At 36.1% G+C, this 14,573-nt stretch overlaps 1 long non-coding RNA gene across 1 annotated transcript; it reads left to right on the top strand.

The window, feature by feature from the left end:
- The first annotated feature begins 11,259 nt into the window (after positions 1–11,259).
- Positions 11,260–11,936, top strand: LOC308698185. The gene is made up of 2 exons (XR_014031034.1): positions 11,260–11,371; positions 11,618–11,936. It is a non-coding gene; the product is annotated as an uncharacterized lncRNA (long non-coding RNA).
- Positions 11,937–14,573: the final 2,637 nt, after the last annotated feature.

Raw genomic sequence — 14,573 nt, 5'->3', positions numbered from 1 at the left:
GATAAGGCCTAAGGGAGCATTCTCACAGAAAGCGCTTTTGTATTCCACTGCTTTGCTTTTCAAATGTTGTTTTTTTTTTCTATGTAAACATGATGTGTTTGACTCATATATGTTGCAGACATGGTACTCAAATTCACTCTTGCTTTTTTTCGTTTCACTGACCTCCGTCTCACGTCTGTGAAAATGCATTCTGTGTGAATGGTCCCTTAAGGCCTGATTGTACTTCATTTTCCGCATTACGCTTTGTCTCATGCACACAGCTTTCAAAAGTATACTCATGAGTGCGGATGGACTCGTTTCGACACATTCACAGTGCAACTGCTTTTTTATACTCTACCAGACCTCAGAGGGCAGCAATGAGTCGTTTTCATTTACAGGATATTCGCTCTGAAGGATAGAAGAAGAAAGTAGAGGATCCCCCATTGCATGCATAGCTGAGAACAAGAACCAAAACAATAACAATGAAGAAGGATTTGCTGCTTTGTTTACCATTTTTCTTTACGCACCCTTTTTCGACTACTGCACTGCACATCACAACTGAGAGTATTGCCACCTAGTGGATTCTTCTGTCAAAACATTGTACATGCGCTGTTGTTCGCAGACTGTCTGCACAGTCATATAAATTGGGTTTAATCCAAATTGGCCTGACGTCCACGCACATCGTCAAGCTGATAACAAAAATCTTGTTTATTCATGTAATAAAAAAGAAAAACTGCTGAATCAGTTATAGTTATGGTAAACAAAAAAGATAATTAGGAAAGGTTTTTGAATTGAAATATACTTCATTATCATCATCACCAAAACATTATTTAAACAACATCAAGTGAAAAAAACAACAACAAAAACATAATATAACACTACTGCAAGTCATCATAACAATAGCAAAATAACTCAATAACAGATAGCATAACAAATATGAATACTAAATAATAATAATAATAATAATAAAATAACATTAATAAACTGCTTGTCTTATAGAGAGCCTATCCTAGCTTCTCAGGCAAGATTGATTGATTGGTTGATTGACTGATGTCACATTTAGCTATTTTCATACCAAATGCTATTTTAAAAACACTACCTTAAAAAGGAGCAAGCGAAACTGTTGAACATATCAGTGATGTAGTTGTCAGAGGCTCTCCGTCTCTGAGGATGGATGGTTGGGGTTAAAGCAGCCGCTGTAGATCACGTTTTATTGGGTTACATTTCCAATCCAAGGTGAGATTCAATGAGGTGATAGATTTGTGAGCTTAAACAAGAAACATCTTGTGATGGCAGCTAAAACCCAAGCAAGTGAACTGACCAAATATCCTTGTTGCTCTCTGGAACAGACCTCAGGAAACAGCTGGCCTTTCGCAGGGTGGAGGGGCTGCAAAGCCTTGAATTACAACTTATGCAAGGATTTATGGGTGATTTCTTGGTCCCCTCCCTGACCAAGCCCTAATGAAAATAAGCAATCAATAAGATAATAGCACACAAGCACACAAGACTGGATTTATGAAGGCACAGTAACTCCTGAGTCTCTGTGTGACAGCTCACTCCAAACAGGAGTGTTTGAGACAGCTCCATATTATCCGCACGTATCTCAACATCAAATTCATTTTCTTATGCTGAGAAGTGAGAGATAGAGTAACAACAGAGCAAACTAATGGTGAGAATTCTCTTTATTAAGATAAAATAATACAGTTCCCAGAAATATTACTTTTATGTCATTATAAAAGGAAACAAGTACAGAATTCAGTCAAATTATACTTAAAATCATTTTATTTTATTATTTTTTGAGGCCTATTTTTATGTTACTTACCTTTTTCCACTCAATCTCTGACCTTTAAAAATAAGCAGACTGTATATTGCTACTGTTTCTTTAAGAAAAACCCATTGCAAAGCGATTAAAATTATAGTTCACTCAAAAGTAAAATCAAAATTGTTTAATCATTTGCTCAACTTTATGTCATTCCAAATCTGTTTTATTTTGTTTTGTTTTGTCCATAAATTAAAAATGGGTAAGGTCCGGTCTTTTTTTTTTTTTTTTTTTTTTTGCCAACACAATGAAAGTCAGTAAGGTCCACTGTTGATTTGGACCCCATTTACTAACATAGCATAAACAAAACAAATCTTCAAAACATCTTAATTATCTGTTCCTCAGTAGAAAGAAATTCTTACAGGTTTGGAACATTTTGTTTTGTTTAGTTTAGTTTTTTTGTATTGTTTGTCCATATAAAAGTCAGTAAGGTCCTGTATTTTTTTGGTTTGGTTTGCCCATACAATATTCACGGTCACGTTTAGTTTCTCTGTCTTGTTTAGTGTCTAGTCTTAGTTTTCATTGTCTGTATTTGCTTGTGTTCGAGTCATCCATCAGTTGTCATGGTTTTAGATTAGTTCTCACTTGCTCCCTGTTCTGTTGATGATCTTCCTTGTATTTAAAGGTGCTCTAAGCGATGCCGGGAGTCGTAACCTCTTGTTGACATTCGAATTATTGTCAAACAAAACGGAGGCTAGCTAGACCCTCCCTCCTCCTCATCCCGTCTCCTCCCTCCTCCCCTCCCTTCCGACATTAAGGAAAGTCAAAGTAGTCAATACAAACAAAGTTAAGTTTTACTTTACTTTACTGATGCCAAGTTAGATAAATATATATACTGTATCTTAACATCTTTAATATCTTAAAATCGTTTCGCCACCTGACGTTATAATACAGCTCCCATACAAGGACGCAATAATAGCATGATAACGTTAGCTTCGCATTTCCCAGTGAGCATAAACAACGGCGGCGTCATAAACAAATTTAGTCAAAGTTGTCAATAGCCTATAAATGAACATTCAAATTCATAACAAACAGTGGATGAAAACATCATTCACACAAATTGTCGCCCTACTGTGAATTTGCTTGATCATTTACAATAGAGATTGATCGCTAATGTTAGCTGCTAGAAACATACATGTTGTATTCACCAAAGTTAACGCTGACTGCATAGTTCTAGCTAATTACATCCTTGTGTTGGTTTGGCGAACATGAACGTCAATTTAGAAAGAAAAATGGATTTACCTGTTCTGCAAAACAGAGCAACTGAATGTCGGATCGGAGTTCTCGCCACCTTTCGAAGGTTTTTCCGATGTAAATTCGGGACTTCGCGCGTTCCTTATCCTTGTCACTCTTCTTTGCAGTTTGTTCATTGGAATGTTGTCTATTTGGTCGTGTGTCAGCCATAATTCAAACTTCCCTCTTCATGCTTCTCTCTCCTCCAAACCCCCTTCATGTGCACGCGCACTAACCCCCCAAACCCCACCCTCAAATACTTCTTGCCAGTGATTGGCTGGAACACTGTTTGTTGTGTTTCGTGGTGCGGGTGAGCCCAGTTTGTTTTTGTTGCCGTTTGTGGAGCCTGTGGTGTCTAGAGAGACCGCGTTTTTTTACAGTGTGTTCAGGGGACAGACAGCTAGCGGATAGTGAGGAGATGTTTGCTGTATGTGACAAAAAATGTTTTGGCCTAAAAAACGCGTGACATCGCTTATAGCACCTTTAAGCCCTCACTGTAAAAAATATAGTTGGTTTAACTTAAAAAAGTTTGTTACCTGGTTGCCATAAGATTTTGAGTTAATTGAAATAAAAAAAAATTGAGGTAATACAATGAAGGAGATTGGTTTAATCGACAAAAACTCAAAATATTATGTTTTCTTAACAACATTAATTATCTAAGTTGATTTGACAAAAGAAAAAAAGTTGTGATAACAAATCATCCATATTATATCCATATCATCCATATTAATGGGTCTTTCACACACGCACCCCTGGCAACAATGAAAGTCAGTAAGGTCCTATGTTGTTTTGGACCCCATTCACTTGCATAATTTGGACAAAACATCTTCAACACATCCTCATGTTCTTCTAAACCTGCATTAATTTCTTCCTTCTCAGGAACAGAAAAGAAAGATGAGTAAATAATGACAGAATTTTCATTTGGGGCAAACTATCCTTTCAATCTTGGCTAATGATAATTTATAATACATTTTTAATTTTTGAAGTTATGTTACATTAGTTATTGCTAACATAAACTAAGAATGAACAGTAATATAGTCATTAAAGTAACATTAACCAAGATTAATCAGCTGAAGAAAAAAGTTATTTAATGATTACTAATGCCTTCACTCATGTTAACAAATATGATTGTTACCAAAATATATTAATAATCACTAATGCAGAGCTAATCTGGATTTAGACTTTCATCTGCTGTCTGAAATATTACTGTAGACCATGAATCTACAATGGTTTTGATGGTGCTCAAACACCCAAAGGCTACACTTATGCCAATCAATGTTAGAGATACACATCACGTGTGTGAGAATGTGTTTGTGTGTGCTGTATCCATCTGTGGCCGTGTCGATCATCTCGTTCTGTGAGAGGAGAAGAAGGCCAGTGCTGGTTTGTTACGCCAGATGACTAGCGCAGTGACACAAGGGTGATCCATCAGCTACCACATACATTAAACACACATGCCAGACCCTCCCCCGCTTGTCTGATTGACACCTAACAGAGACATCAGTGTGACAAGGACTCGCCACAAATGTTGTTACATGTTCCCAAACCTAAATGGCCAGAGTCATGCATGTAAATGGGTTTACCAAAGACGACCCCTAGAGGCATGGCGGTCTCAGTGGTATATATATATATATATATATATATATATATATATATATATATATATATATATATATATATATAGGTCTATATACACACTACCGGTCAAAAGTGATTCCTGAAGGACACCGATGGGAGTAATGATGCTGAAAATTCAGCTTTACCATCACAGAAATATATATATATATATAAAATAAAAACAGTTTTCTATTTGAATATATTTTCAAACGTAATTTATTCCTGTGATGCAAAGCTGAGTTTTCAGCATCATTAATCCAGTCTTCAGTGTCACATGATCCTTCAGAAATCATTCTAGTATGATGATCTGATGCTCAAGAAACTTTGATTATTAGAAACTTTGATTATTAAAAAAAACAGCATTTATTAACATTCTAAATGTCTTTACTTTAATGTATCCTTGCTGAATAAAATAATTAATCCCCCCCCCCAAAAAAAAATTAAAGGGGGGGTGAAATGCTCATTTTCACTCAATCTCCTGTTAATCTTGAGTACCTATAGAGTAGTATTGCATCCTTCATATCTCCAAAAAGTCTTTAGTTTTATTATATTATATTAAGAAAGATAGGATGTACCGAGTCTTTCCGGAAAAAAACGAGCGGCTGGAGGCGGGCCGTGTGGGCGAAGCTAAAGCTGTGCTAACGCGCCGAGCTAGTAACAACACACAGAGACAATAGATTAGAAGCAGTTTTACTCACCAAACCTTTATCATTGTGACTGCTCGATCCTTAAGCATTAGACGATCTGCAAATCCGTCGATCTGGGCTTTGTTTATAAAACAATCATCGTCGAAATGCAGGGAACAAACAGTCTACACAACTCCGTTTATGCTCAGGAAAAACAAACTCCATCCACTGGTGCCTTAACGCCGGGTTCTTTGGGAATCTGTGCAGGGTTGTCTTGCCCTGGCAACCAAAAACACACTTCTTTGGTGACATTGGCTTCCCAAAAGCCAGGCAGGGCGCTTTGATGGCGAACTGCTTTCGCTCTCATTCTCTGGTCTACGAGTGCGCGCGCGCCCGCGATCTTACCGGAGAAGTGCCCTTAGGACCCATATTAGGAAATTCCGTTACATCTGACGTCACACATACCCATACTCGAAAAAAGCTTTCCGAAACTTGTGACAAACCGGAAGGACAATTTTTGGCACAGAAATACTCCTTCAAACGTGCAATTAAATTTTTGAAACTTTGTCTATGTTTAGCATGGGAATCCAACTCTTTAACAGTGTAAAAAACCCAGTATGCATGAAATAGCATTTCACCCCCCCTTTAAAATATTTTTAACATAGTGTATAATGTTACAATGGGGGGCATTTTTATTTTATTTGTATTTTTTTTATCAAACAAATGCAGCCTTGGTGAGCAAAACATTAAACTTTTCCAGCAGTATATATATATATATATATATATATATATATATATATATATATATATATATATATATATATATATATATATAATGTTTGATATAATCTACTCACGTGTTCAATGTGTAAAGAGAATATGGAAAATAGTCTTATTTGACATTAAAGTAATTCAATTAAAAATATTCTTCAATGGTATAAAAAAGCATAGTATAAAATCAACATGAATACAAAAAGTACATTTATATGAATTGGCACATGTGTTTTAAATTCAATTTTAAAAAGATTTGTACTTTTCTTTATTGTGGACACTCATTACCCAACAAATAAATTCAATTTTAAAGTGATGGACATAAATGGTTTCAGAATGTCTCCCAGAAACTGCAGACCATATCTTGTCATTTAGCAGAGGCTTTTAATCCAAAGCCATTTACAGTACACTTCGCTAGAACGCTTCTCCTGGAGCGACCTCACTTTTAAGTGCCCCGCTCAAGGGTACGGCGATGACAGCGTTCTCTTACTAACTCTCAGTCAACATGCCTAACGCAGATTAAAGCTGCTACATCTGAACTACCAGCCCAAAGCCTCAACAACCAGCAGCCAACAACCGCATCCCAATGGAAATGATCCTGCCGACGACAGGACATCTGAGCTGAAATGCTCTCTTGTCAACCTCGGCTTTGACTGACGCATCAATCAAACGATCACACTGTAGACTTCCAGCCTGACCACGGGGTTTATCGTCTCTGCGCGCCCTGAAAACATTATGATGCAGGCTTTGTCCCTGTCTCCAGACTGTGCTGGTCATGCGGTGTGACACATCTCGTCATGTCCAGCTGACGTCGGCCTTTGGAGGTTGCTGTGTGAAGGGACACGCTGTCACGCCATGAAATATCGGCACTGACGTCCAACAACAGAGATCTGCTGACACCTGAATGTGCCCAAAACTGTTACCCAGCATGCACTGGGAGGGAGATAACCCTGTCTCTATAGGGGGGTGAATCCATTCAGTCCCTCGATTGTTTGTTCAAACGCATGGATGTTTTTTTTTTTTTATTCTGTTGTAAGATCTGGGTATTGCGATTTCGCCCTGATTTCTGTGAAAAGGTCACACGGATAACGTGGGACACAAAGCACTGGAATATAAAAGATAATTTAAAGTCATTCTTGTGGTAAATGAGAAAAGCACCAAGCATACATTACAAGAAAAATTGCTTTAAAGATTTTATTTGATTCAACAGAATTTATTGAACATATCCATTTAGTCTACAAGTGTCATGATATTTTTTTCAGAGGCTGCATCTGAATTGGTAGGCTATTTTTTTATTATTATTATTTTTTTGTGATTCTTTAATTATTAAACATTTTGTGTGTATAACTATTTACAACAAAGCCCAATATCCACCCATAACCATAAGACTAAATAAAAATAAATAAAATAGATAAATATGACAAGAAATTAAAATAAAATGTTGGTATTTATTATTTATAGTCCGTTTATTGCATTTATGCTGCAATTGCATCAAAATTGCCATAAGATTAATGGGTTTTGAATGGGTATTAAAGGGTTAGTTCAACCAAAGATTAAAGTTCTGTCATCATTTACTCGTCCCCGTGTTGTTTCAAACCTGTATGATTTTTTTTCCGTCTGTGGAAAATAAAAATAAAATAAATTAGTACTTTAATTCAGCACTGAATGCGTTAAATTGATCAAAAGTGACAGTAGAGACATTTAAAATGTTACAAAATATTTATATTTCATATAATGTTTTACTTTCTATTCATCATAATATAAGAAATGTTTCTTGAGCACCAAATCAGTTTATTAAAATTATTTTTTGATGGATCAATTGTTTGCTCAAAGGCAGGTATTGTCTTAATTTTTATTCAATTCTTAAAGTCCCAAATATGCACATGATTTAAACTCCAAAAATGTCCTACTTCACCATCTATCTCTCTCTCTCTCTCTCTCTCTCTGGGATCATTAATGCAAAGGTCTGTTATTCAGCGTTAAGCTGATTTCTGTTCCACAGAGCGGCACATGCCAGGCATTCTTTGTAATCATAACTCTCAAGGGCACTAAGACTTATCACCAACATGTCTTTAAGCCTCAAGAATGAAGGGTGCAGAGCTACTAATTCAAAAATATCACCTGACATGACAGATAAGGCACCACAGACACTCGGGCTTCAGAGACTAGCTCCCAAAATAGTGAATGCTATCACAGCTTATTTTGTGGGAGATTTGAAGTAAAATGAAAACACAGAGAGAGGATGACTCTTTCAAATATAAGATCATTTGACCTCTTTGACATTGGAAGGCAGGTTCCCAGACAGGAACATAGAGTCGGCCCAGATCAGGCCCACATCTGGTACTCGTGGATTCCACACGGCCCCAGATGTGGGCCGGATCTGGGCCGACACTATGTTGCTGTCTGAGTCAAAGGTCAAGTGGTTTAATGTTTGGGGTAAGATTTTTTAATGTTCATGAAATATGTCTCTAATTCTTCCCAAGGCTGCAATTAATTGCTCAAATACACAGTAAACAGCAACAGTAATATTGTCAAATATTATTACAATTTTAAACAACGGTTTCTATTCTAATATGTTTTAAATGTAATTTATTCCTGTGATGGCAAAGCTGAATTTCAGCATCATTACTCCAGTCTTCAGTGTCACATGATCCTTCAGAAATCAGTCTAAAATGCTGATTTGCTGCTCAATTTGTATCAATGTTGAAAACAGTTACATTTGTGTGGAAGCTTAGATCTTTTATGAATAGAAAGTTCTGCTATACAGTGTGGAAAGTCTATTTCATTTGTATGACCTTTTATAGTCATGAAAATAAGTGGTATAAAGATTTTTCTTTTTTATTAATTTTGGATATCCTTATTTGTCATTGACCTATATGTTTGTGCAAGTATGTGTGTGTTTGTGTGTCTATACAGGAATCGCCATTGTAATCATGTTATCTCACCAGTCGTCGTGTTTCTTATGTCGCAGCATATGAGAATAACTAAAGTGATGTTCAAAGACAAAGTTGCTTGGTCTGTCCTTCTATATCCACCCTGAGCAGATTTAGCTCTGCCAAAATGTTTGCTCCACTTTCATGTCTTCTGTTTTTTTCATCGCTGCCCCTCTGGTGAGCCCATTAGGAGTATTTGGGTTGTGATTGTATATTTAAAGCAGAGTGCATTATTCAGGCTTGGTTTTTTAATCATCCCAGGTTCAGAGTCATGGTGGATTATGAGATTTGTGGCCTCTTCTCTCTCTCCCCGTTGTTGTCAGGTGAAGTAGGCCAACAACCGACATGTAGCCTCACATCAACTCAACTACCCAGAATGCTCTGCTAGAAAAACAAAAGAGAGGGGAAATGTAGAAGGGGTTAATGAGTATTTGGCTATGTTTGGAATGAAAAAAGACTGCATACTGTGCAGTATACAATGTATAGGGTGTAGGCTACTGTTTCAAAAAAGCACGTTGCAACAATAGGAGCTGTTTACACGTCACCGTTTTCAACTAAAAACATAAAACTTCTATGCGTTTTGGCCGTTCGTTAACACGACAACTTGATTTTGGGTGCCTGAAAATGCAAACGACAACTTGATTTTGAGTGCCTGAAAATGCAAACGACAACTTGATTTTGGGTGCCTGAAAATGCAAACGACAACTTGATTTTGGGTGCCTGAAAATGCAAACTTTTGAAAACGGGTTTCAAAGTGCAAGTTTTTGAAAACGGTCTCCGTGTAAACAACAAAAACGTGAATCTCTGAAGGACGACGATGTCATACACATGCGCATTACGTGTGCAGTCCATAGTGTTTCATCGCCACCTAATGGCCTGGCAGCAGAATACAACGTTTTCACGGATCCTGGCCTGGCAGCACAATACATCGTTTTCACGGATCCGTGTGTATGGGGATCTTTTGACAATGGTGTCGACTATATGCGGAAAACTCAAAGGAAAAACTAGTGCTGTCATGTAAACGTAGGCCCTACCCTAAATTTCAAACCGTAAAAAAAAGAAGTGTGCTTAATTGTATTGAATCTGCACTTGGAGTGTACTTCAAAGTTTAAAAGTATATATTTTTTTAGAAACTGTACTTGCCGTAATAACATTAATAAAAAATAAGGCCACTAAACTTTTAATCCTAAAATGAAAAACCTTCACTAATGCATAAAAGCAGTCAATACCCGTATTGGACTTTTCTTCACAGAAATGACCAAGTAATTATGAAAAACATAGTGATGGTGATAGTGAAAGAAGTTTTTTTGAGGAATTCATGGAACATCAAATGAATAAATGTTTTTAACTAATATATACTGTATATATATATATATATATATATATATATATATATATATATATATATATATATATATATATATATATATATATATATATATGCTCTATTTTATTTATTTGATCATTAATGTGAGATATTAAATATATTATGAGTCTATTGTTTGCTTTTTTGTGTGTATTGCATTTGATCGTTTGGATCATTTCAAGATTAACGTTTAGATAATATATGTTTTGCATGATTCTGTGAAAGCTCAACTCCGGAAACACCGGAACCGAGTCATCTGCTCCGGCCAGGAATTCGTTCTCATCATGTAGATCAAGGCTGCAGATTGCAGCTGGTTGCCATGGATATCTCTGTTGAATAGAGCTGAGTTTGAAAAGCAGCTCTGCTTTGCTCCACAGTCATGTGAACATGAGCTTTTTATCGTTTATCAGAAAGTCTTTCTCCTTATTTATATATATATATATATTTAGTTAGTTATGTGAGGTTTCTTGCACTAAAAACAGGAAATTTTGGTCCACGGGATACACTGTAAAAAATTATTCTGTGGCTTAGTAAATATTACAGAAATTTTTAACTTTATTAACTTAATAAAATCTCTGTATATCGTTTACTTGATTGTTTGAGTTAAACATACCAAAATAATTGAGTAAAAATCCAACAGTTAATTTTATCTAAAATTTACAGATATATTTAAGTTTTTTTCAATAAAATAATTTAGTATTTGACTAACCAATTATTTCTTTATAATATACTTAATATATATGTGAAATTTCTATCAAAATATTTGAGAATGTTTAATTAAACTGATCTGTTTCAAGAAACAAAAAAATTACTTAATTCAAATCAATATTATTAATATATTTAACACGCTCTTAAAATTGAGTAAGTTTACTCAATTAAAACAATGCCCCCCCCCCCTCCCCCACCCTCTGACGTGACGAAAACTCGACGGTTGGAGTGAGCGTGGCTGTTTGAACTCTCCAGTCTCCAGAACAACAGCTCTCTTCTCAGCGTCGCAGATTTGGTGCATTTTCACTGTGAAATTCAGGTTGGTGTATGTTTTATTTTATCTATAAAATCATTACTGTGCTTTAAATCATATTTAATGCAAAACAACATAGCCTACAGAGGCGTAATTCGACACCTAAACGAGACGAGAGCCGCGTTTGTCTTTTTGCGTGATTGAAACGCTTTGCATAAACACATGACTGACTTTCATAATGATAATGAATATAATTATTATCATTTGGATGATAAAATGTCCTCAGAACTATCACTTTTTGTTTATTGGCAGGTTATGTCAGTCGCTCGCAGTATATTTCGGCTGTGCCTCAGACAGTGACTGTGAGTGAAATGCAAGACGGCGGTATGAAGTTCAAAGTTCACCCGCAGAGCGCGAGTCTGTCTCCGGCACGAGGACCAGCGCAGATTCGGTGGATATTGGATAACAGAGTGGTTGATTACACTTGAATTTGGCTACCTGAATGTTTAAATATTTCATTTTTACTTGTTAAATAAGTTTAAATGCAGGCAATATTGTATACATGAAAAAACAGTCTAAAATGTGCTGTATTGCTGTACTCATTGAAAATAAAGGCCAATGTAATGTATAATGGTGGTTGTCTGGAGTACTATTTTTACAAAGGTTTAGAGAAAATAAAAAAGTTAATATTACTCATTAATAAAAACAGTTAATATTACTCATAAATATTGTTTTTTTAATGTTTAAATGTTAAATTATTTCTACTCAATTTTATTTGTTAATGTACCAGATGCAGTTACTCAGATTTACTTAATTTTTTTACTTGCATTTACTCAATTCATACAGTATATTTCATTGATTTCACAGCTTTAAAATTTACTCAATTTTTTTGAGTGTAAAAATGTTTCACCAATAAAATTGAGTAAATAATAGTTAAACTTTTTACAGTGTAGTTTTCCACCTAGTCACTGACCGTTACAATTAATCTGCCAGTTTTCTGTTTTTAAAGAGGACCTGTTATGCCTATTAAGTCTTGATTTTGTTTTTCGGAGTCTACTAGAATAGATTTGGGCGCTATAATGTTCAAAACACATTATTTTTCACATAATTTGCATTGTTGCAGCACTTCTCTTCTCTGTCTCTCTGTAACACTCTGTTTAGTTCCTGTCTCTTGAAGCCCCCCCCTGTGAGAAATAGTACTTGGGTTAGTAACAAGCTTTCTCATTGGTCATTTTGTGTGCGTATGTTCGTATGAGAAAGTGTTCGGTAAACAGAGTCTGAGTGAGCTTCTCAATACTGAAGTTGATGCTTCCTCGTTTTCTCGCTCCTCCGTCCTCCAGCCCAATTGAACTCAGCCATCTTGAAGGACGTCTCAAAAACTATGGTAATTCAAACAGCAATCGATCACAAAATCATGTATCATTTTCCTAAAGGGCGGTGAAAACAAAAGCAAGAGCTTACAAAAGCTAAAGTAAACACTACATCAATACTGTAATGTTGGTTAGAAGGCTAGCAGAGGCAAAGCTTTGCCATTCGTTTATATCATAGCTATCATAGCAACTACATAAAGCTTATCATTGGAACTGTTAATAGAAAACACAACTACAAGAAAAAGACATATACTTACAAATAGTGATCCATAAACAACACGTTGTCACGACAAAAACGTCTTTCAGGAGAAGCTTTTGTGCGTATGGCCTGCACTGTACTCTCTTCTGGAAGCTGTTCTCCATAAAATGTTCAGTGCACAGACAAACGTTGAGGTTATAATCTTCAGGAACAGTGTTAAAAATAAATTTTAACCTCTCTAAGTTTGCCTTTTTTAGGGGTGTAAAAACAACGACAACAACTCTTCCTCTTCTCTAAAGGAGCCCACATGGCCTCATCTTCTTTGTTGTGTATTCCTTTGTTATGTGGGGCAGGGTTTATGTAAATTTTAGGGACATCGTGATGTCACTAACCCGGAAGGAAGTCCTTAAAAGTGATTTCTGTAAAAGAAAATATCTCCTTTGAACTTTGAGCGTCGTAACTTTGCAGATGTTGTTAATGATGTCATTTTTCATGCTCAAACAGTAACATTACACACTAAACAAAGTTGAAAACGTAAAAGAGCATTACAGGACCCCTAAAGGACCTTCATGATTCGATAACCTCTTTACCGCTTTCCAATTAAAATTATTCACAGTTTGTTCATTTTTCTAAGAGATTTAGACATTTCTGTCAGGCATAATTATAATTATAGGTGAGACAGGACATAAAAAGCTGAATAATAGCAACAGTTCTGAAGGTGAAATAAAAGTCACACAGGCAGGATTTCAGAGGCATCCAGTAAGCACAATGACTCCTAGTTCTGGCTTACACACACACACACACACACACACACATACACACAAAGCCCTCCATCTTGCTGACTTGCTGCTAGCCGATACCTCCGTCCAGTCAGGTGATCAACAATGCAAAGGTGTCTGAACTGACTCTTCTTCACTATAATACACTGAGTGATCTCTGACATACAGACACACACATGCACCTTATATGGGTGTTTTTTGAACTACAGGCACTATTAGTTTTTATGTAAACTGACCAAACTACCTAGTTTACAACATAACTTTTACAAGGTCTCTTATATATGCACTACCGTTAAACAGTTTGGGGTCTGTAAGATATGTTTGAGTCTTAGGCTCACCAAGACTGCGGTAATTTGATCAAAATTATGATTTAATTTTAAAATAACTGTTTTCTATTTAAATATATATTAAACATGAGTTTGAAATACTATGGGAATTACATTTTTTAGATCAGAAAAGGACAGAATTCTCTTGTGACGTATATCCACTGCTGTACATTGTTAGCTGACAAATGAAATGTTGTTAACTAGCGAGAGTGTGAAAAGTGTTTTATTTTCAAAAAGCCCACAGGGCACAACATCGGCCATACATGCAATCGTTCACGCACTAATGCACTCCAGGAATGTTATTTAAGCCACTGGGCCATTTTAACGGAGATTAGGGTGGTATCCACATATCCACGTCCTTTACTGGAATTTTACTGGAATTTAAAACTGCTCTCAGGATTGAACAGATGTACAGCTCGGGCCACAGTTAAAGAAGGTTTAATACATAAAATATGATACAAAGGGTCAATGAAAACACAAATCATACTGCAGTGCGTCCTTGTGCAGCACAGAGCATGGCATGAGATTTAGACTAATATGTACTGGATTACTGGCTTCTATAAATAGACTGGGAGGAAGTACAATACACTCTGA

The sequence above is a fragment of the Scardinius erythrophthalmus genome, assembly GCF_964197995.2.
Source record: "Scardinius erythrophthalmus genome assembly, chromosome: 11".
Classification (NCBI taxonomy): domain Eukaryota; kingdom Metazoa; phylum Chordata; class Actinopteri; order Cypriniformes; family Leuciscidae; genus Scardinius; species Scardinius erythrophthalmus.
Note: the sequence above shows the minus strand (reverse complement) of the source record. Positions and strands in the feature narration are given on the sequence as shown.